The sequence below is a fragment of the Homalodisca vitripennis genome, chromosome 4 (assembly GCF_021130785.1).
Source record: "Homalodisca vitripennis isolate AUS2020 chromosome 4, UT_GWSS_2.1, whole genome shotgun sequence".
Classification (NCBI taxonomy): Eukaryota; Metazoa; Arthropoda; class Insecta; order Hemiptera; family Cicadellidae; genus Homalodisca; species Homalodisca vitripennis.
In genome coordinates this window covers 39,560,240-39,584,466 of record NC_060210.1, presented here as the reverse complement: position 1 = coordinate 39,584,466, position 24,227 = coordinate 39,560,240, and positions in this window count along the sequence as shown.

Here is a 24,227-nt window from a genome sequence, read left to right as displayed (position 1 = left end):
CAATCCGGTGAACCGGTCTTGCCCATCCAGTTTAGGTACGACTTGAAATAGCCGTGACCTGTCAGAAACTGCGTGAGGTAGTAGTCCACATCGCCATACCGCCTTTCGACCCATGGTTGAACCTGCTCGATGAGTCGCGCTGTGTTGCCACTGCTGGAAGGTTCGGGAACGCTCTTCGGGTCTTGCTGCGACCTTGCCGATTTCGCCTTGTCTCTGATAAATCGCCATCCTCTCCCGTGCCAAGAGCTTGACAGGGATGACTCCGGCAACCATCAGGACGGCAGGCTCGGATACTGTCCGATAGGCGGAACACACCCGGACCGCAGCTTGACGCTGAACCTGGGTGAGTCGAAACCTACAGAATTCTTTGGTAAGAGCGTCTGCCCACACCTCTGCCCTATAAAGGAGCACGGACTGGACTGTGGACATCAAAAACCGTCTTCTGCTAGACCGAGGACTTCCGACATTGGCCATCAGCTTACTAAGATAAGAGACCACCTTAGCAGCCTTGTCCGCCGAACGGAAGATGTGGTCTCTCCAGCTTAACTTGTTGTCCACCATGACTCCGAGGTACTTGGCGGCACGCGTACTGGCGTACTGTCCTTCCCACTCGCAGCGGGACGACGATGTTAATTCTCTTCTTTGTGAGAATCACGATCTTCGTCTTGCTCAGAGTAAGCGAAAGACCGTGATCGGACATCCAGGCGTTGACCACTCGCATGACCTGGTTCAACTTTAGCTTGGTCAGCTCAACGTTGTGTGCGGTGATGAGATCCGCAACGTCATCGGCGTACCCAACTAAGACGGTTCCCTCTGGCATCTCGGATCTCAGGAGGCTGTCATGAGCGATATTCCAAAGATCCTGGCCGAGTATTGAACCCTGCGCGGCACCAGAGGTGACTTCCACCGTCCGCGCTCCGTCTCGAGTGTCATATATCAAAACCTAGAACGGAGGTAGTTATCGATGAGCCGCAACAGATACGTTGGAATGCGGAAGGTGTCACGAAGTGCATCGAACATATCGACCCATCTTGCTGAGTTGAAGACATTTTTGACATCAAGCGTAACAAGAAGCACTACTCGGCGGGAGAAATGGTTGTGGCTCTCGGCTCTCTCAACTGCTTTCTGTACTTCCGTGATCGCGTCGATTGTTGATCGTCCCTTTCTAAAGCTGTACTGACGAGGGCAAAAGTCCCCGACAGCTACCACGGCAGAAATCAGGTGGGAACGAATCAACTTTTCAAAACGTTTTCCAGCCGTGTCCAGCATGCAAAGAGGTCTGTAGTACGACGGCAGCTCAGGGTCACCTTTTCCCTTGCTAATAAGCACTAGCCTGGCGGTTTTTCAGGGAGATGGAAACACTCCTTCAACCAAGCAGGCTTTGAACATTCACAGCAATAACCCGGGATTGATGGTGAAAATCTTCTTCACAGCCTCGCTGGGGCCGGGAGCCTTGTTGCTCTTCAAGGTGTGAACGGAGGTTTCCAACTCCTCAATAGTAAAAAGCGGAACGTTCTCCACCCGTTCGAAGTCAACTAGTGATCGCTGTGGACGTAAAGGAAACAGGGCAGTGACGATCCTCTCCATGGTTGCGCCCTCCATGATGGAGGATGGAGAGAAGGCGCCGAGTTTCTGGGTCACAACTTTGAAACCCAAACCCCAAGGATCGGAATCGACGTCGTCCCGAAGTTTCCTCCAGCTATTCGCCTTGCTCCTGTTGATGGCTTGGCGGAGAGACTTTCTCGCAGCTTTTTAGACATCCGACTTACGAACTCAATCTGCAGGAATTCTCGCTCTAGTGGCAGCACGTTTTGCTCTAAGACATGTTCTTCTGAGTTCCACAATCTCTTAAGTCCACCAGTAGACGGGTTGCTTGTCGCGTTGGAGTTTCCTTCGCCGGTCATAGACCGGTCACAGGCTGAGACAAAAAGTTCCATCGTGGATGTTACTAAAGCCTCGGCGCCAGCCTTACCAGGATTCACCAGCGCTCCATGAGAGATGACCTCGGTGAACTTGACCACGTCCAGTTTATTGGTGTTCGACCGGCGTGGCCCTTCCCGAAATGCGGAAACTCTACGATTTATTAATGCAGATCAAAAGCAATGTACTGGTGGTCACTTCCCGTGTAATCCTCCACCAACCTCCAGCCAGAGATCCTCGAAAGACGAGACTCAGACGGGAAGGTTACGTCAGGGATCGTGCCTCTCTGCCCGGGGCGCCTGAAAGTAGGCGAGTCGCCTTGGTTGAGGAAGACGAGCCCGGCCCTGGTGATGAAGTCCAAGATGTATTTCCCCCGGGAGTTGGTAGAGGGCATTCCCTACTCGACGGCCCTCGCGTTTAAATCACCGCCAACGACAACGTACCCAGTGGTGCCGAGCACGCTCTCCTCCAAACGATCAATCTTGTCGCGGAAGTCTTGGATGGCTTCATTTGGGGTGAGGTAGTAACTGAAGAAAGTTACATCCCTACACATAATGCAGACGAATCCTCGGCCACGTCCGTGACTCCGCACCATGACTTCTTGTGAGTTCTGGGCCCAGAAAGCAGCAGTACCGAGACTGTCTGGGATCCAAATGCTTGGGTCTCTGTCCCGATACAGTTCGCTGACCAGGAGTGCGTGGGCACCGAGTTCTCGGGCGAGCTGATTTAGAATATTATCAGCCTCCCAGGATCTTTGAAGATTGGCCTGGAGGATACGGATTATTGGCCTATGCCTTTTGCCTGTTCGAGTGCGGATCTAAAAACACCGCACTGACCAGAACCAGGTAAGTGACCAAGAGCATTCCCAGCAGAACCTGTCTCCTTGCAGAGGAAAAAGGAGAGACTCGAGGTGCAGGCTTTCTTCTTCTGGCCTTGGTCTCCGCACCGGTGGCAGTTGAAACTTCGGTCTGGCTCTCTGCAGGTACGGGAAGAGTGACCGAACGCTAGGCACCGGAAGCATCTTTGCACGATCACCCTTCGTTTGAGCCTGCAACTCACCCATCCGACTCTCAGGTACTGGAGGCTAAGCAGCTTATTAGCGTGCTTCTCGCCCAATTCAGCAATTGCCGTACGCTGCTGGTTCCGATTTGGTTTTGTCAACCAGACCTTGACACCTCCCGTTTCTCACGGTAGTTCTGGAGGCGCCTTATTTAACGCTCTGATCACCTCGTCCTCTGTAGATAGAGCGTCTAGGTCTCGAATCTCCACTGAACATCTCGGTTGAAAGGTTCGAATTGAGCCTTTGTCACCAAGAGCGATTTTGAGGGAAGCAGAAAAACCGCCTTTGTCCTTCTATTTTCCCAGTTCGAGGAGAACATCCCCGTTCTGGGTTCGTCGGATGGACTTGATTGTAGTCTCCGTCTCTTCCGGTTTCGCCTGAGTTTTAATCTGTCCTAGGACATCATTTAAAGATCGCCCCCTAAGGGTTTGATCAAAATCGCCTCAGCCCTAGGCTTCTTGAGCCTGGGCCGTGAAGGCTTCCTGGACGTTTTGCCAGGGGTCTCCTTAACCAGTTCAGAGACTTCTTCTTTCCTTTTGCAGGCGTCTTTTTTGAGGCAGCCTCGGCGCGTTTTAGTTGTCTCCTCTCCTTTTTTTAACAAGCGTCTCTCCCAGTTCCCAAAAGGTTTTTGGGGGGCGAACCCCTGCGAGTTGTGAGTTGTCGATGGGATTGACGCTAGGATTAGAGCAGCTGCTGGTGCAGGAACCCCTAACGGAGCAGGAACTAAAGCAGCAGCCGGAACGTCCTCAGTCTGCGTGGAAGCAGAGAAGAAGACTGGATTCGGCGCTGGACCCAATTCCCTAAGCTCAGGGCTTCCCGACGAAGAACCTCTCTGCCGCTTTGCTCGCTTTCTGGCTTGGCTATGAGACAGCCAGATGAGCTAGAGCTTGAGGCGAATCAGATATGACACGGTTCATGACGTCGTGCTTCACCGCCTTCAACCTGATCTTCCGGCATTCCTCCATTTCACCAAGGAAATCATCGAGTTTCGGAATTCCTTCCTTTATCGCCTTGTTGGTGTTCCTTTGAGTAAGGAGAGCCTTGGCCATCTCCTTCAAAAGAGCTTTCATTTTGTTCAGTGATAAGTCCTCCTCTTCGCTGGCATCGTCATGCTGCTGCCAAAGTATTTGCAGACCGAATGCCGCACGAAGAGGGCTGTTCCTGGGAGGAATTCCTTCTTTCTTAGCTTGTGGTGTTTCCGGCTTGGTCACCTCCATCGCCAGATCGACCCCCTCTTTCCTCTTTCCGGATCTGGATGACGATCCGGTGTCACTAACAGCCTTAAACGGCACCGGCGGAGGGGAGGTTTTAAGTCCCCTCGTCGGCGTCTCAGTCGTCAAGGTCGGATACCTTTGCATAATTGAGCTGCGCTTGAAAGCGGCTTGCTCCTTACTTTCTAATATTCTTGTATATGGTTTGACAGTCCATTTTTTTTGTCAACAGCGCATCGTGCGGCAAAGAGCGGCCCGTTCATTGGCCGAGAGCGGGTGTACCCTTGGAGGTCCTCCTCTCGTAGGAGAGAGGATGCCCCTACCCCAGTTCCCCGGGGCCCGAACCTCCGTTTGCCCAGCACCGACACACACAAGATGCCGTACGTGCTGGGGGTCGCCCGTGGCAATGCAGAGTCCGATCCCTGCATCCATGCCGCACTTCCTGACCAAGGACCGAAGTAGCTGGCTTCTGACAACACACAGGAGGGGACCATCGGCAGTGCAAGGAACACATCAGTCCCTGCAACAAGACAGGGAAACTCCCAGGACTCCCCAGCATGCGCCGGTCGAAAGAAGGTGGAAGGACAACCGTAATGCGGGGTCGAAAATAAGAATAAGACGGACATAGTTAGCTGAGAAAAGAATAAAGACAGTGAGCTAAGACCTGAAAGATGGGAAGAAAGGCCCTAGCTCTGGAAGGACTGTGAGATGGTTCTCACAGCTTGGCTCAGGTACCCCGGGGTCACCAAAAACACCCTATAAAAAGGACCTATAAAATACTCTGACTATACCTGAAAGAAGATACCCTTAACATCTAAAGCAATAAGATTAGCCACCCGGTCAATAAATTATTGATTTACTTAATTAAAGTTTAAAAAGGCATTGGGAATTTGAATATTTGCCCAAAATAAAGCAATGTATTGTGATAGTGATGAATATAATGACTTCAGATGATGGAGGCAGTAGCAGTACGGTATTACACTCGTATGGCGTTCAGATATCAGAATAAGTCATTTATATTTGGTGCCGTTATTAAAATTGGTACGAGAGACCAAGAATTCCAAAAATATAATTGAATTGAATCTTAGTCAAATTCCAATTAATTGCATACATGCAGTATTATAAATCAAATAATAGGTTTTGAAATAAACTATAAGATTTTACAACAGATCCAGATATAGTAATTGTAATTTCAGATCATATGAAATCGTTGAATTAACTTTTGAACTGGTTTTACGTTCAAAAATACTCACATCTATATTAAAAACATTTAAAACCTACTAATAAAATTAATATTAAAATGACGTTGGAAATTAGCATTGATGGGCCGAAAGGCCTGTGTATGGACTCAAAGTGCTACCATGAAATTATTAACAGATTTTATATAGTGATTTGCATAACTATACAATCATGCTAACTTACGCAAGAGTAAAATTACTTTACTAATATCAGTCTAAAGGAAATAACAAGAATTGCCTTTTTTCAGAATAAAGAAAAAGGGGAACGAGAGCTGACAGAGGATTAAAGAGAAAGCATTATAGAGAAGAAAGAAGGATTATAGAGAAGAAAGGTGGAATGTTAGGTGTTCCGTCTGTATTCAGCCGTAATATCTGATTCAGCCTCATTAATACCGATAGGAGAGAACCATGCTTTAGAGCGTAACATATTCAGTGATTAAAAAAAGTGGTTATTAGGAAAAATATGTAATGATTGTTGTATAGAAGATTGATTATGTAGTTGAACAGGTAGATGAGATGATAGATTTTATATATTAATATGCTTTGATACAATAATATTTCGCGGATATCAAGTATCATGAGAACATGCAACGCATTGACATGGATTGTTATTATGAATATTATGCAAATTAATGCACGATAAATTTTCTTGGTATATATTATTGGAAGAATATTACAATATTATTTGATAGATCAAACTTCAAGTTTAATATTCCCTCTTGAACTACCTACAGTGACTGGAATAGAATATGAACGGTCCACCCCAGTCTAGTATTCAAAATGATAATTATAATTGGGAGTAGGAAAATAAGGAAGTTTAAACTTCTTTTCATTTAAAATTTCAATTAATTCTTTTAAAGAGAATATATACTTTCTTGTTAATATATTACATCCTAACGAATATTATAACTGCAAAATGTAGTTTCTTCGTTTCTTATGCTTTTACGCATAAACTCTTAAACCGATTGTACTGAACCTGTACATGGGAATTCTTAGGACCCCAGGTTAACACACTATAGCTCTATTATTATTTGAAAAAAAACCCTCAAGGATACGCTCCAATGGTTTCTAAAATTACGAAATTCCCATTTTGGTTTTAAAAGTCGAATTACAGGAGACAGATAATTATTAATTTTAAAAGCCATTTCAATTAAAACTCTTCTCATTAGTACTTGCTAAACAAGACCAAGTATTTCTATTGTATGTATTTAGATCATAAGATTTCTAAGGTTACTTTCGATAATTATAATATTAATACCACTAAATTTCAAAAATGCCTTTTGTAATATTTTAAAGGCTATTTAAATATTTATACACACCTTTGACACCTAAAACATGATAAACATTAAACTTTTAAGGAACCTTTACGTAGTAAGATATATTATTGGATCCCAATTGATCGCGATTGGTAATGAAATTTGTCTCCTGAAGTATCATAAAACAACATTGAGTACTTTACTGAGTGACCACTATCACTTAAGGTGTCACTCTATCAGACAGGAAAGTATATTATAACATAAAGCTACTAATCTATGCATGCGGTAGTATCCAAGACAGTGGCAAGGTTTAGCACATGGAGATAGGATCTATAAACGCATAATGTTTTACAAACCACTACGCTTGTTGTTTAAAGGACTCGGACATTTTCCATCTTGCACATCATCAGATAAGTACGTGACCGGTTTATTTTTGACAGTACTTATTCCTGGTATTGTAAACGAAGTTCTGATGAAAAACTCAAAAATGGATTCAATGATAAATAACCTATGGAATTTTGCAACACTCACTTACTTCTTGGCTGTGGTTGAATTCATAATTCACAGCTACATCTGCCGAAAAAGCTACAAGTCAATAATAACCGAGATAGCGAGCATTAGTAACGAGTTAAATACCAACAACATTCGCATGCAAAAAGTTCTCTTCTCAGCATTTGTAACGATTATTATAGTAGAATGGGTTGCCATTTATTTGCAGACTGGAGTCACTTACGTGACCGCATCAAGGATAATTTCCCAAATAGTATTTTCCAGCTCACTCCTCCACCACGTGGTGTTTGTGGATTTGCTGGCCAGTAAGTTCTCTGTACTGAATACGCGACTACAAAGCATGAACACTGATATAAACATCACTCCATTGCAGACCATTACAAGAAGAATTGACTCCGTGTTCCGGCTCCACACCCACCTGCACGTCGTGGTGTGGGATGTCAACGCCCACTTCTGCTTTTACAACCTGCTTAGTGTTACAACCAGAATTGCATTAGCAGTTCTGAAAATGTACCAGTACCTAATGTCCATTTCAGAAGGTAACGCTAATATATCCTTCTTACAGATCATGTGTATTGCTTTGGAATTGGCCTTATTCATCACCCAATGCCTACTGTGCCATGCTTGCGCCAAGGAAGTCAATCGTACAGTTATGATCGCTCATCATCTCCTGCAACCTGATACTCCTATAGAGCTCTGGGAAGAGATCGGCCTATTCTCCCGCCTTTCTCGCATCAACAAAGTTCACTTCTCTGTCGGAGGTATCTTCTCTCTGGATCGTCCTCTCATTGCAAAGGTGGCCATGACATCTCTATCGTACCTTATCATTGCCGTGCAGCTCAAAGATACCCAGCTTTCTGGAAAAGTCGGACCGAACATAATTAGCAATTTCTCTGGCTTAGGCAACTCTACCATTTAGAATACCACATTCTTACACGAGTAAAATCAATAACTTTTGGAACTTTCTTATCTTCATCTAACTTTAACATATTTTCTTCAAAGCGAATTTCAAATTAAAAAAAACAGCATGAAGTGGCCTAATTGTTATTGAATTCTAAAAATAGGCGATAAAATTATAAACTTGGTGGTAGTAATATAGTTAAGATTATTTTAGTTAAATGTCTGTATTTTTGGTTAAAAAAAGGTGAAATATTTTGATAAAACTAAAGAAATTAATAAATTTGTATAATTATTTTGATATTAACTAATATCAACAATCCCTTACACTATGAGCTAGAAAAATATTTAACAAACTCATCTTATATTTGACAGGATATATTAAACTAAGAAAAGGAACTATATATTACCTATTCACTAGACAACTAATCTGAGTGATGCGTCAGACTTTAAGCGTCAGACACGAGCTTGGCCTTTATTGATTTTATGGAGGAGCAGAACTCTTTGTGGAGGTGTGATCCATGTAGCTTGGCCAAAAGACAAAGTATGAGACTTAACACTAGTGCACAGGAAGATAGTCAAACTTTGGAAGACATAACGAAAACGTTGAATGAAATACGGGGGAACAAAGAAAACATTTACATGATTTCAATTAGTGTTTCGATCACTTCAAGGTATCCTGGAGGAAAACACATGCGCTTTGCTAGATGGTCTGGCTAAAATCGAAGATTTTGTTAAACAAATTGAAGTGTTTACGATTTGCAGTCATATTCGCGCAGAAAATGTGTTGAGCTGCAAGTGGTTCCAGAGGAAAGCAGTGAGTGAATCGGTATTGGAAATACTAAAAACCGTAGGAAAAGCCTTAAACATTGACATTACTGAAGAGATGATTGACATCGCACTGGTAACCTGTCACGACTGCGTGGTACTATTGTTAAATTAATCTGATGTTTCGATAACGAACTTTTATTTACTAAGAGAAGTAAAAAAGAATTTTTTTTCAACAAGTCATATTGGGATTAAATTTGAAACTTTGATATTTATTTAAGAATTGTTTTCTGCATCAAGAAGACGACTGGCACATGAGGTGAAGAAAAGGAAGGTGTCTGTGGCTACGAAGTGGAATAATCCTCATGTTTGCGACGGACGGCTCGCAAGCATCGAGATACAATCAGCATTTGACTTCAACTGAAAACTGTACTTAATTTGAAAAACTATAAACTAAGAAACAGGGAACAGTATTTTTTTGTATACAAATTTTAGGAGGTATATGGATAAAAATCTGAGTGTCAAAAACTAATATTATTTTACACCTTAACATTGTTTGTTAACTAATTGTCTATATTCTAATAAATTGTAATTGAAAACAAATTATTATGTATTCGTAGTATTTTCATAGTAGAGAAAGAATTAACTTTTTTAAAGCTATTCAATATTAACTTTCTTGAATGTACAAATAAAAGATGTCGTGCTGGAGGTGTCAAATTGTATACTGATAATACCTTATCCACAACGTATCCAAAAACAGTTAAATTTTGAATCAGCAGATTTTCTACAAATGCATGTAAATGTTTTTGAAAATAAATAATAAATAGTTTGACTGGTCAAGACTAAGACAAAAGTATTGACAGTATTGAATTTGCGAACGGTACTATTGTTGACATATCCGTGCGTTATTGTGGTAGAGATAAATTACTACCATAAGACTACTGTACTCTCGGTACAGTCCGACCGGCTAGTATAGTCCCGACCATCAACCTACTTCCAATATGCACTTCCCAATTATCCTTTTTTATTACGCCAACTACATTTTTAAGTACGCCAACTAAAAGTCAAGTGTGAGAAAAAATAAAACGTCTATTGGATTTGATAGTATTTATGCCAAACTATTAAAATGCATTGTTGATTATGTAGCACCAGTATTTACTTATATTACCAATAGCAGTTTTAGTCATGGTATATTTCCGGAAAGCCTGAAAAATTCAATTCTGTTGTACAAAAGTAAAGTTTCTTCAAAATTATATAAAATTAATACATCTAATTAGATAACATTTTTTCCAGTATTTGCAAATATTAATGGTTAATAGATTGCATAGGTATTGAAACAAAATCAATTTTCTTATCAGTACTCCATTTGGATTTGTAAAAGGTGAAACTACCGAAAACACGGTATTACATCTTACAGAAAATATTTGCAACAGTCTAAACTCTATTAGTAATTCTTCAGGACTCTTTACATATTTAAAAAAAAGCGTTTGATGTAGTTATTCACGAAATTCTCTAAAGGAAACTGGAGGAGGTAGGCAGTAGAGGAATTGAATTGTGTTCGCTTAGAATTTTCTTATATAGGCAGACAACAAAAATTAAAGATTTTACGAAATTACAGCTCTCCAAAATTAGTTAAATCGGGTGTCCTTCAAGGGTCAGTGACCTCTGCAGTAACCTTTCTAACATTCTTAAATGATTTATTAGAACTTAATGTTCATGGAAAAGTCAGTGCTTATGCAGACAATATTTGCTCGAATAAAGATTTTGTTGTACTCTTGCTACTAAGGTAATGGTGTCTCCTAAACAAAGAAAATATAAACAAAACTAAATTTTCCAATCTTAGTCTTCATGGTTTTGAATTACCGCTTCCTATTACCTACCATTCTGCATCATGTGACTTAACAATATACGATTTTAAACCTTTGTAAAGAGTAAACCACTTTAAATATCTGGGGATTACTTTGGACGTAAAAATGAGTGTTGAACAACATGGTAATAGTCTGAATAGAAAACTAAAATCGTTTATTAAAACGTTGTACATTTTAAGAAAGGTTTGTAATATTGATCTGCTACGTTGCCTCTATTTTGCCTTAATAAACTCTAGATTGCAGTATGGTAAAATATGTTGGGACGGGATATATAAGTATTTGATAGGCAAATTAATAACCACCATATCCTACTTCTACGTATCATGTTAAAAATTTAAAAAGGGAAAGTTCCTTTGCCTTGTACAAAGAAATAAATACCTATTCAACATATTTTTTGTTTAATTCTAAGATTGTTTTATTGGAAGTGGGAATGTAGGAGGTGACAATGTACATTATTGAAGTAGACATGTAAATGGAAATAATTTGAAGGTAAATACATCTATTTTGGTCATACTTTTCAGTATTTTGGATCAAAGTTTTTAATCACATTCCATTAAACATTAAAAATATTGTGAATAAAAATATGTTTATCAATTCATCGTTTGGCTTACTTTGCAGCAAGGCATTGGCTATTTAAACACCTTGCCGTAAATAATTGTAAGGTACTTTTATAGAGTTACATGGTCTTTGCATATTCTTTTATATTACTTCTGATCTTTATTATTTTATTTATATTTATTGTTATTTATATTTACGTATATATTTTTAGTGTAAAATTATTTATATTGTGTAAAATATATTTTCTGAATTGTACATACATAATTTTAGCAGATATCCAAATGAAATATATATGATTCTAGTGATCTAAGCCCAAAGTAATAGAATATAATAGACTATCATAAATGTGTGTTTGTTGCTTTGTCAGTGTACTAACTACCACATTGCTTGAAAAAGTGGCCATTCAATTTCGAAAAATGATACTGTTTACAATTTTTTTAATTGATTGGATATAAATTCATTTATTGAATTATTCATGCAAGTCATTATAAAATAAAATCAATAAACACGGCACAAATGTGATCCAGAGACACGGCCGTGACAGTAACTTGAAGACATACTCGTATGATAGTAACATAAGAATCCTGTTGGCAGTTGTTATAAGCTCTCCAGAACACCGCCAACTTTCCAGATTATTCCTTAGCTGTGCATTAAAAGCTACCAATATGTTTTCTTTGGATTACCGTAGGTCTTAATAATTGTTTTGTTCGACATCATGCTAAAAGTGATGTAGGTATAATATACAGGGAGCGCCGATGGCCGAGTGGTCTAAGACGTTGGGCTCTGAGTCTGAGTTAGAGATAGCGTAGGTTTGAATCCTGCATGTGACCCTTGCCCTTTTTATCAGTACCATCGACCCTGTACTGTATCGAATCTCCCACTTATTCTGTTTGATCCTCGCACAGGCTAGTGGCCCATGAGGACGGGCAGAATAAAGCTTAAAAGGGGATCGGCTTCTCCTATAAAACAAGTGGATCCTTCATCTTTCACACTCAAGTTTACAACTTTAATAGCAATACAGTTGCTAGTCAGAGTTATATCTTAGACTTTTTATCTAACATCTGTACTTCTCCTTTGTATAAAAGTTGGTTTACGGTCTTTGTTCACAATAACTGATGTATATTTTCAGGATCTTTTTAATTTTAACATTTTAAAATTTTAAACCTTTAAACCTCAATTAACTGTTACTTTGATATATATATATATATATATATATATATATATATATATATATATATATATATATATAAATATCAAGTATATTGTGTATAATATATAAGTATCGTTATATATTATACACGATACTTAAGCTTTATACTTAGGCACGGTATTAGGCTTTCTAGTAGTTGATATGTTTTGTACTACTGACTACTATTGCTGTTTATACATTTATTGTGTGTGTTGCTTAGTTGCATGCTAACTAACTAATTTACTTTCACGCCCCTTTCAATATATAATTTTATTTTAATTGTACCTAATTTTGCATGTGCTTTAAAAAGAACACGCTATAATAATAAACTAAGGGCCATAGCACCCAAATCTGTGTACAGATGACACAGAGACATGATGCTTTACAAGTACTAATTTCAAGAATAGATAGTTCATTTGGTAATTCGCTCGCTTTAATGTGCATAATAACTCATAACCTGTAAATCTAAAATGATTTTCCAATGTCCAATTTCCTAAAACCAATTATTGGCCCGTCAGCACAGTAAGGGCGTGAACAACTGCCGTGACGAAATAAACCACAATGCCCTCTGGTGGTAATAGGTTTCGCAAACTCATTATACCGTCTGAGTGACACAGAACACTCCTCAACTCCAAACTATTCACGTTTGATTTCATACTCCGTTTTTACTCGCTTGTAAACTCCATTAAAATTTATGGTTCAGCTTTGAAGGACTTGAGAATTGATTAGTAATACTTAAACAATTTGAATTTCTCAAACAGGGTTTACCCAAGTATTAGTATTCATCTCAGAAATCATATTTGTTCTCTTTAGTAAGGAAATAAAGATTCTTTCATTTATGTATGTCAAAATTCTCTTTTCTCCTAGGACTTTTAATTTTCTGTTCAATAGGTAATAAGTAGTGTTTTTTATTCGCCACTACTTTAGATGGTCTGTATTTTTTAATATTATGGCTCTATTACTCTCGGATGAAAAATGTTTTATTTAAGAAAGGATATGTTTTGTTACTACTGCAATAATAACACTAGACAAGTAACCTTCCAGGTTACAATTAACGAAAACTTCACAAAATGTACGCTCAGAATGACAAATATTAGTATTATGTAGCGTAATGTTGGAAGTACTTATTTAAAAACCCTTGTTCTAGCAGTCGCTCGTTATCGTCTGGTCATTCCGTCCTGCGTTAATTCCGCCAGTACATCGATTTAAAAATAAATACACAACGGATTTCGACTTTTTGATTATATTTAGATAGAGGTGAAATTACTTTTTTGACAGGATAACAGGATTTAGGACATTTGTTATCGTTATATGTATAGCACAACGTTTCGAGGATTGGAATATATCCACTTCGTCAGGTGGGGGAGATTTAATGCATACAAAAATAATAATAGAAAGAAGAAAAGAGGGGAACGAAAAGGGTTATAAATACCCAAACGCTGCTAGGAGTTCGGGCGTTGTCACTAAAGAGAATGCAAGTCCCGAGCACAAGTAACGAGTACGAGAAACACAATCACACATCACACCGGTACGAATAAAAGCACTTGTGACTTGTGCTCGGGAAAAGAACGTTCTCTTCTAAATCTTTTACTCTCCTCATTTTGTTTAGTGTACACAAGTTTCAGTTAACTATTCTCTCAAACTCCCTCATTATGACTCCTGAAATCTCCTTGACAAATCATACTCAGAAAACAACACTATTTATCAAAATGCTTTCTCTATAAAATTGCTCATCCTGCAAATCCTGCGTTCTTTCTTCCAATACTAACTTAATCGTCCTCGTGTTTGCCTCCTATATCCTATATTTCATATATCCTAGTTTCTCGTCAAGGCTATAAAAGTATTTGAGGTTTAACATTGTTCTCGTAGATTAAAATGAAAATTCATCTTATTAAAACCAAATTGAACTACTTCTAAGAAAAGGTTTAAAAAATGTTAGCAATACGTCACTTGAAAATGGTTAAACCTGAAGTCTTTGATTATTAAATATTATAACTTTAAAATGCAATCAATAAGTTTTATACATTAAAATGTAAATTTCTAAACCAATGTGCGGACTGAGGATAGGTTTGTCAGCAACCCTGGTTAGGAAGATGAAGGAGCCAACAGCCGCTAATCATATTCCGTGACTCTGAGTAGATATTGCTCAGCATTAATCTCGTATACATAAGTGCCAAAATCTGGATTCTGCGACTAAAGAACTAATTAGTCTGTATATCCTGAAACATAGCTGAAACACATGCTTAGGTTTTTAGATGTAGTCATACAAATGCATTAGTTATAGGAAGCAAATTTTGATTGTTAATGATCTTTTATTATTACTAAGGTCCAATACATATTAAAATTTTGTCAAAGAACATACCACATCATATAAATCACAACAATGTGGTTTATTTATGTAATGCTTAACAAACTTCATTTCCCAATTAAGCGTTTCTCTCGTTTGTTCACATAAACAGACTGCGCTTTCATTATAATTTGGTTGTTTGGCAGACATGAATGATAAAGGGCAAACCTGGTATCAGTCATATAATAGAAAGTTCTTATTTTTAGGATGGACGTTGAACTTTACTTGTAAATCTTGCGCAAACTTTAAAACGATCTATATCTTGAGTTGTGCTTATGTTAAATGTTTTTGCAAAATTCTTCGTAGACCATCTTCTTTTGGATGAAAACAGTCACTAATTGCCTTAAAAACTATTTATTAAATCTAATATTTCAAAGTTTAACTTTTACAACTTGAGCCAAAACATGAATATTAAACCATATAGAACAAGACCTACATTGTAAATGTATCGAACTTCAAAACAGTGTAATTGTTTAAAACATGAACCTTTTAAGATCATATTTGTGGAATTGTACTCTTCTAATAAGGACCTTTAATTTGATGTACTACTCGATCTATACTCTTACTTAAAGATTCCTTTTGAATATTTGCTGGCCATTCTCCTGATATGATTATTATAACCAACTCTAAAAGTCATCTCCCGCAATAGACTAGACTTAACTAACTACCCTTGCACCTCAGAATTTCGAAATTTGCGGTTAGTGATAGTGATATTTTTACCCTGATTAAGTGACAAGGGTTTGGCTGTATATAGATTGTAGATTCAAATAGTAAGTATAAGCCGGCCAAAAGTGAAAATCCTACATTAAAAAGGTTTGATATAAATTTCTGCCTCAAAGAGCTTAAATTTATCAGTCGCAAATGGTAAAATTTCATGAAATCATGATGAATAATCTATGGAAATTCGCTTAAATATTCTTATTACTTAGATCTTTACAGACAAATGGTTCCGCTCTCTAATTTTTAGAGTTCCCGGTGCACTGGGTTTCAAACTCTAACATGTTGCATAATATCACAGTGGTTTTGAGGATACTCAACTTAAAATGATCTTTACTTATCTGAGTAATGCTCGTTAAGCCATTTAAAAGAGGTTGGCTGTTACGCTCTTGTCGAGACATTCTGTCACGTTTAACAAGCTTATGCACTTCGAAGTTAAATATTTTATGGCAATGCTTTTGAGCTGTAATGATATTTTGCTGTCTGAAATATCGTGCACTATACATCAAGCAAATAAAACGTGGTAAGAATACACCATTAACTTCTCAGACTCTCTACTAAAAACTAAAAAGATGTAATTAATGATTTTAATGATGAAAATAAAAAGTGTATTTTACATCTCCAGGCCTACTGAAGACAAACTCCAACAGACTCTGTTACATTACATAATTCAGTAGTACGGCAATGGACAAGTATTACGACTGTCAGCTGCAGCTGCCTTGGTAGCGGCTTTGATCTGTAGGTAAGTCTGAGATAACAAAGATTGCCTATATTATAACTATATTCTGTCTTGTGTAGTTCACTTTGTGAGTCAATAAAATGGAAATGGAAATTCAGCATTATTTTAATCCTTATTTCATCTCATAAAGGTTCTGTGTACAAACAATCCTGTTTATCCATATTGGCGTCTAGTCTCAAACGAGTTGTATTTATTAGTGCAAAAGGATTTTAAAATATATGTAAAACACAAAGACTAAATTTTAGAGAGATTTCATCTGAATATCGTTTTCATTTGTACATATTATCTCCAAAATACAAAAGAATTCTCTGTTGGAAATGTATATAAATTATAAACTTCAGATTTCGAAAACGATCCATTCCACACTTTAACCTTTGAGCAGTTGTGAGTTTCGAAGCCAATTTTAGGAATACAACGGGTGTTCCAAATTTTACAGGCAGGATTGCGAATGACTTGACTAAAACCTTGATTTTATGTTTATTTGACGAAATACATGAGGAAAGTCAAACAGATACAGTATTTTTGATATCAGCAAGAATTAATTTCATTTAACCCTTTAATAGCTACTATAGCACTGTACGATATGTTCGTTTTTGTTAAATTACCTTAAAACGGTTGATTTAATTATTCCGTAATGTTCATAGTACAACGTAGGAGTTTTCTCTACGCACTGGCTCCATTTTGTAAGCCTTCGAGTAGAATAAAAAATAACAGTTGTCCTCCTCCGTAGACTAGTGGTTATAGTCCCGGCTCTCTAACCGAGAGATCACGGGTTCGAATCTCGGGGAGGTCAAAAAATGTAATAATAACAAAAACCAGTGCACTTCGAAGCCGGCATAGCTGACGCTGAGGCTTAAATGAGATAAAAAAACAATCAGCTGATTTTGACAGCTGTTGTCGCGCTCGGCAATCAGCTGGAGATGGTGCCCACAACCTGGTGCGACTGACTGGTGTGAAACTTCGTGTGTGTGTGTTGTATTTTCTACTTCTCAAAAACAAACACGTAGTCGGTACTGGTGCCCTGGATGTGATTGTGGTGTTCGTCCTGGTTGCTACAGTGCCTTAGTACACTTCAGAGCACTTTATATGCATATAAACAAAAGGACAATAATAAGATTGTTTTAATATTATTAATTATTATACCAGACACTAAGATTTTGTGAGGTTATATGTATATCTAAACCAATATTGTTTGAGAAGCGTTTAGTTTGAATCTGTCCATTGTGCAAATTTTGGTGAGTGGAACATTGTTTTAGTTTTTATATTTTCTGTGTATTTTTTGTTCAAAAGGCTTTGAAGTGACTTAATTTGTATCTAAAAAATGGCTTTTAAGAAACAACGTATTTAGCTTCAAAACCCTTTAAAGTGATTTCATTACCACTTGGACGGTTTTAATTAAGAAAACGACAGGTCGTAGGTCAGAAAAAAGTGACTTAAAATATAGACCTTCGTCATGCTGGTTTTGAAATATTTCGTTGTAATATATATAATCGAGAAAAAAATTCATGTGGATTCCATGCAAAAATAATTTTATTATACCTCCTAACAAAAGAGCTTTGGAGGTTTAAACATTTGGGCTAAAAACAGTATTTTGGTAACAGCGAGTGAACGAATCAAGTAACAGGTAACCTAATCATATACGTATATAGTCTCTTAGAGCAGTTTCAAAAGAAAACTACAATTTTCTCGTACAATATTTCGTTGTAATTAACAACTTTTTCAAGTACACTTTAAAAATATACACAGAATAACATAAACAAACAAAAGAAGAAACACCTGATAATAAATGTTCTAAATGTAAATACAATTTTGACATGTAAACAAGTTTTGATTAGTTGTTAATTTAACAATAATAACATAATATAATATAATTTTGAATTTAGGTAAATTTGTATCACAATCTAATTATTTAAGTGGAAAACAATAATTTAGCGAATGTTAAGTAAGTCCATATGGTTGTTTTGATTTTAATATAAGTTGGTGTGCCAATTAATTATTCCTTGAATTTAAATCATTTCGAGAGCTTTTTCACAAGGAGTAATTTTGCTTATAGCTTTGAGTTTGTAACAATCCACAAAGCTTTTGTTATGGTGAATAGCGTGTAAGGCTACTGGTTTTTCGTCGTCTTTGTGATTGATAGAAAAACGGTGACCGGTCATTCTTACCCGCAATTATATATATATATATATATATATATATATATATATATATATATATTTGCGGGTTGTCTATTTATCTTTGCTGTACTTTTTACAGTAACCAAGTTCCCTTCAGTGTCATTAACATGTGAAACATCATATTCTTACCGGTCACCGTTTTTCTATCAATATATATATATATACAGGGTGAGTCAGAAATATGGTAAAATATTTTAAGGCGTGATTGTAGAGCTAAAAATAAGAAAAAAATGTTATATAAAGGTAGGTCCGGAAACGCTCCATTACTGAGTAATGGCTGGGCGAAAGATTTTGCTTTGTTTTCAGTTCACCTGGTGAAATTAAGTGATTCTGAAAGGTTTTGTTCTTACTTTTTAACTCAAATAAGATGGATATATAAGGAAAATCACCTGACAAATCAAATAAAAAACCACTATAGAGGTTTTAGTGTGAATAGTTTTTGAGAAAAAGTATGATATTTGCCAAAAATCTAATAACAAAAATACCATCTTAAATGTTTGATGTCAAATAACTTTGTTAAATGACCAATAAACAAATTGTTTTTCCTAATACAGATTGTAGAGAATTTAGTTATAAAAACAACCATAATAAACAAAAGTTAACTAAATGTGTAAAAAAGTTATGATATTGACTCCTCACGTATCACACTACACAGCAAACTTTTGCTGTTTTATAATAAGGAATGCGTATCTGATTGGTAACAGCTGGTAATAATTAATTATTTAAACAACTGTTTAAACATTTTAAAATAATAAATAATCAGCTAGGAATTTATTATTAGATGACATACGTTACCTCATTGTTGAACTAAACAACAAACTGTAAAGATACTATGTGTTTGTGTTAAGTATTTTAACCAGTTATTTTCATCCATTGTATTAGTAATTTTGTGTTGTGTGTTTCATCATTTATTAAAAATGGAAGGTAATATTCATGTGTATTTAAACTCTGAATTAGCAGACATGCATTTAATGTATAGTTTGAGACGCTGCAATAGTACTGGCAGCAAGACGTCAGTTGAAGAGAACTTTCCTAACCGCAGGTGTCCAAGCGCAAGATGTTTGCCACTATTCATCAACGCCTATCTGAAACAGGTTCTTTGAAGTCTTCGGAGCATAGTAATGCAGGCATCGCCCGATCATGTAGGACTGTTGAATTAGAAGAGTTGGTTCTTAATAAAATTTCTGATTATCCTGAAAAGAGCACTAGAGAATTGTCACTACAGTTCAATGTCAGCCAATCTAGTATTCGGGAGAATACTACACGAATACCAGTTTACACCCATACCACTTCCAGCATGTCCAAGCAACTCCATGTCCCAGCAACTCTTTTGCCACAAAACTACGTTCCCCATGTTGTTTTTGTCAATGGCTTCTGTTAAAATGTGCTGATCCAAACTTTTTGAATACAATTTTGTTTACCAATGAGGCTCACTTTACAAGAACAGCTATCATTAACTTCCATAACAACCACATTTGGGCAGACGGAAATCCTCATGCTATCAAACCTAATCGCCCACATTAGTTTTTCAGTAAATGTTTGGGCTGGAGTCTTTAGCAGATCATTTTGTCGTATTCGTGCTTCCTCCCAGGCTTAATGCCAGGTAATGGCAGGTGTACTTGAACTTTTTAAGAGACGAGCTACCTAAACTGCTTGATGATGTACCTCTGCATTTGCGCCAAAACATGTGGTTTATGCCTGACGGGGCACCTGCGCACTACTCTCTGGCTGTTCGTGGACACCTAAATGAGAGTTTCACAAATCAATCGAAGGCCGAGGTGGACCTGTTTCATGGCCAGCAAGATCACCAGACTTAAATCTTTTGGACTTTTTACCTTTGGGACATTAAAAAAAATTAGTTTACTCTTTCCCAATAGATACCATCGAAGAAACTCCGATTAAACCTTTCTAATGGAATAGAAACCATTAAGCAGACACCTGGAGTTTTTGAACGGGTCTTTAAAACTTGATGAGAAGACGCCTGAACGCATGCATTTTGAACAACAGAGGTCATTTAGAGCATCATTTTTAATCTTCTGGTGAGACTTAAAGCGATTGTTGATGTTTATTGTATTTAAAAATAAAATTTTGAACTAAAAATGTTTATTTTTCACCAGCTGTTACCAATCAGATACTCATTCCTTATTATAAAACAGCTTTGCTGTGTAGTGTGATACGTGAGGAGTCAATATCATAAACTTTTTTACACATTTAGTTAACTTTGTTTATTATGGTTGTTTTTAGAATTAAATTCTCTACAATCTGTATTAGGAAAAACAATTTGTTTATTGGTCATTAAACAATGTTATTTGACATCAAATCATTTTAAGATGGTCTTTTTGTTATTAGATTTTTTTGGCAAATATCATACTTTTTTCTCAAAAACTGTTCACACTACAACCTCTAGAGTGGTTTTATTTGATTTTCAGGTGATTTTCCTTATATAATCCATCTTATTTGAGTTAAAAAAAGTAAGAACAAAACCTTTCAGAATCATTTAATTTCACCAGGTGAACTGAAAACAAAGCAAAATCTTTCGCCAGCCATTACTCAGTAATGGAGCGTTTCCGGACCTACCTTTATATAACATTTTTTTCTTATTTTTTAGCTCTACAATCACTTCTTAACATATTTTACCATATTTCTGACTCACCCTGTATATATAATTATATGTAAATTCCAGTTCCAGTTTTCAAATCTGAGACAGCGTCAGATACCAGACACTGCCATAAAAGAAAGGTGAACAGGAGCTAAACTAAAAATTCAATTGAATCAACCCTTTCTACCGTAGCTGCGTTACATATAGTTTTTGTAGTTTTTATCATTACGCACAAGGTTGTCTATTTATCTTTGCTGTACTTTTTACAGTAACCAAGTTCCCTTCAGTGTCATTAACATGTGAAACATCACCTGACCATGTTTTTGATACATCCAAAATTAATCCTCTTTTTCTTAAAACTGAAGACAAAGGACAACTCAAAAGTTCTAAATTGCATGCCCATTAAATAATACCTCAAAGTACGAGTAAATGACAAATATACGAAATAAAACCAATTTCTGACTACTCTGTCCCAACTGCATTAAAACTTAACTAAGGGTAATCTTAAATGTGAATTTAAAAATTTCAATACAAAATGTCTTGGCCACTAGCATTGTTCCTATTTTTTTTAAATTAATTATCTGTGCAAAGGTATAACTAATCAAAAATAACAAATCTTACAAGATCTATGAAGAATGAAATAAAATGAATGAGTTAATAAAATTGCTTATAAATAATAAAATGTCTGTATTATATTAACAGTAGGATACATGATCTTTCGATTTCAGAATTGTAATCCAATAACACTATACTTTTACTTGATTGCATGAACTTTATAAATTATATTTCTATATGTCTTAAGTTACAGGAAATAAAAATTAAAAAAGGTTTGCTTGTCAACAGACACAGATTTGTATAAAAATAGATTAATTCATATTTTTTTACGTAGGCCTGTTCTTTTGGTTTAAAAATTTAATAACCGTTTATTTAGGTTTTTAGATTTATTTAACCCATTTAAATAATATCAATAATATTTTTAAAACGTTTTTAGGTACAAAATATCACTTTCAGCCTACATATTATAAAGAACCAGCAACAATGAGACTCCAATTTTAGCTCTTAATGGAATAAATAAAATTATATTTTGTGAACAAGCCAGCGCTAAAGTACAGCGAAGCTCATAAGCCCCGGGCGAATGAAGGGAAATACTCTTCATGCCAAGCGCTGCGGTATGCCAATTTTGCAGTCACGTGGAAAGTGCCAGCACGCCGGTATTCGCGGCACCCGCCCTCCCTGCTCAACATGTTAATGTGAGAAACAAAATAGCATCATATTTGTATCAGAGTTTAAATAACTGTAATTATTTCAGGTCTTACGACATGATATTTTACAGTATTACATAAATTACATTGATTCACATATCGTATTGAGAACAAACTCTTTATGTTTATCTAAAACTACACATAAATAAGCTGATTTTAAGTTGGGAAATATATGTTATAATCAATTCGCTGTTCATAGACTGGGAACTATAGCCTGATAAGTTCATGTTTGTTTTAAACAAAATGAAAATATTCATGTAGTAATATTGCTTTAATGAATATTGATTTTATATACTTATCAAAATTATACAAAAATGATGCAATTCGGTATGACTTATTTAAATTTATATAAAGTTAAATACAAGGTTTTATTATAATGCTTTAAAAGAAGACATGTATAGAAAGGCCTCCTTATGGTAATCAAAGTTTCAATTTAGGATCCAAAATTCTTCTTTTTAAGGATTAATAGTATATGTACACTCTATCGTCCTGTTTTAAGAGTTATTGAAGTCCAGATCTTGTAAGGGTTTAAAGATCAAGCTTGCATTCCGTAGCGCTTCGTGATTGAGAACTCAAGTATGATATTTTTGTCCCTCAGAGGTTGTTCGTAGAATGAGCAAGATGGGTTTTGTTCTCAGGATCCTGTTCTAACAGTCTTATATAATCATGGTCCATCTCCAGGTTGGTTGGGTAGGTTGCTTGAGGTTGTAGATACGGTGAATGGTGTTTTAGCTTCATGTTCAGAGGCGGAATAGTTTGACATCAAGGCTTGCCCGGAGTAAAGTTCACCTCCAAAACTTGCTTAAGGCTTTAGAAACGAATATTTGCCTGGTAACTGGTCTGGAGAGAATATCCAGGTTTAGGCGAATATAGTCATTTGTGCTCAGGAAAGTATGAAATGAATTTGGAAAAGAAAGAAGGGATGAATGTACAGGTACGTTGACGCTTTAGTTACTAGTTGTTACTTTAGTGCTATTAGTATGTGAGGAAAGATAGTAAAAAAGAATTATAAACACTGAACATAGAAGGAACTAAACAAATAGATATCACCCGATAGGTAACACCTCCCTTTCTCCCAAAAACATATTCAAGATGTTTAAGGTGCTGACTTGCCTTGTCTCTATATTTTTGAAATACGAGTAGTCCTGTTATGTAAATTAAAATGTGCTGTGATTTGGGCCGGGTAAAGCCACCCTTACAGTTGGGAGAATTGGTAAATTTCATAATGCTACAACACAGAAACAATGCATTACACTTAGTACTATCAGTAGTTAACAATCAATTTATAAATTAACTTCTTGAAGGTGTAAAGATTTTTTTTAATGTTTCACATTTAAAGATTTAAGACTTCAAGATTTAGAAAACTCGTCTCAAACGCCTATTTGTGTACATAGTGTAAACTCGAACGACGAGTTTAAATTTCAAGATAAGAATTTTAATTAATAGAAACATTCAATTGGTTAAAAAAACGATAGACTCATTAGAAAATAATAATCTTCGGTCTTGATAAGTTTAAATACATTTTGTAATTTATATGTGACGTATGAAATGTAACGAATTAATTGGCATCCCTATATTAAGATTTAGTAATATTTTGTTAATATCTTTATGGTATTCACAAATCAACCGTGGTAAAATTAATACAAAATGTACCATACACATTCTGCACTAACATCACCTAAGAGAAATTCTATTATCAAGTATTGTCCAAAGTATATTGTTCCGGGAAAATTTACGTGAATCTTTACCTCTTGTGATCCTCCCATGACTGGATCTGCATTTATGTATTTATCTTCAAAGCAGTGGGAAGCCAATGCTATAGTGGTGACCTTAAATTAAAATATGCAGTTAATAAAAGTCTTTGGACAATGATTTTTGTATTTATGATTTTTTAAATATTTTTTTCCTCTA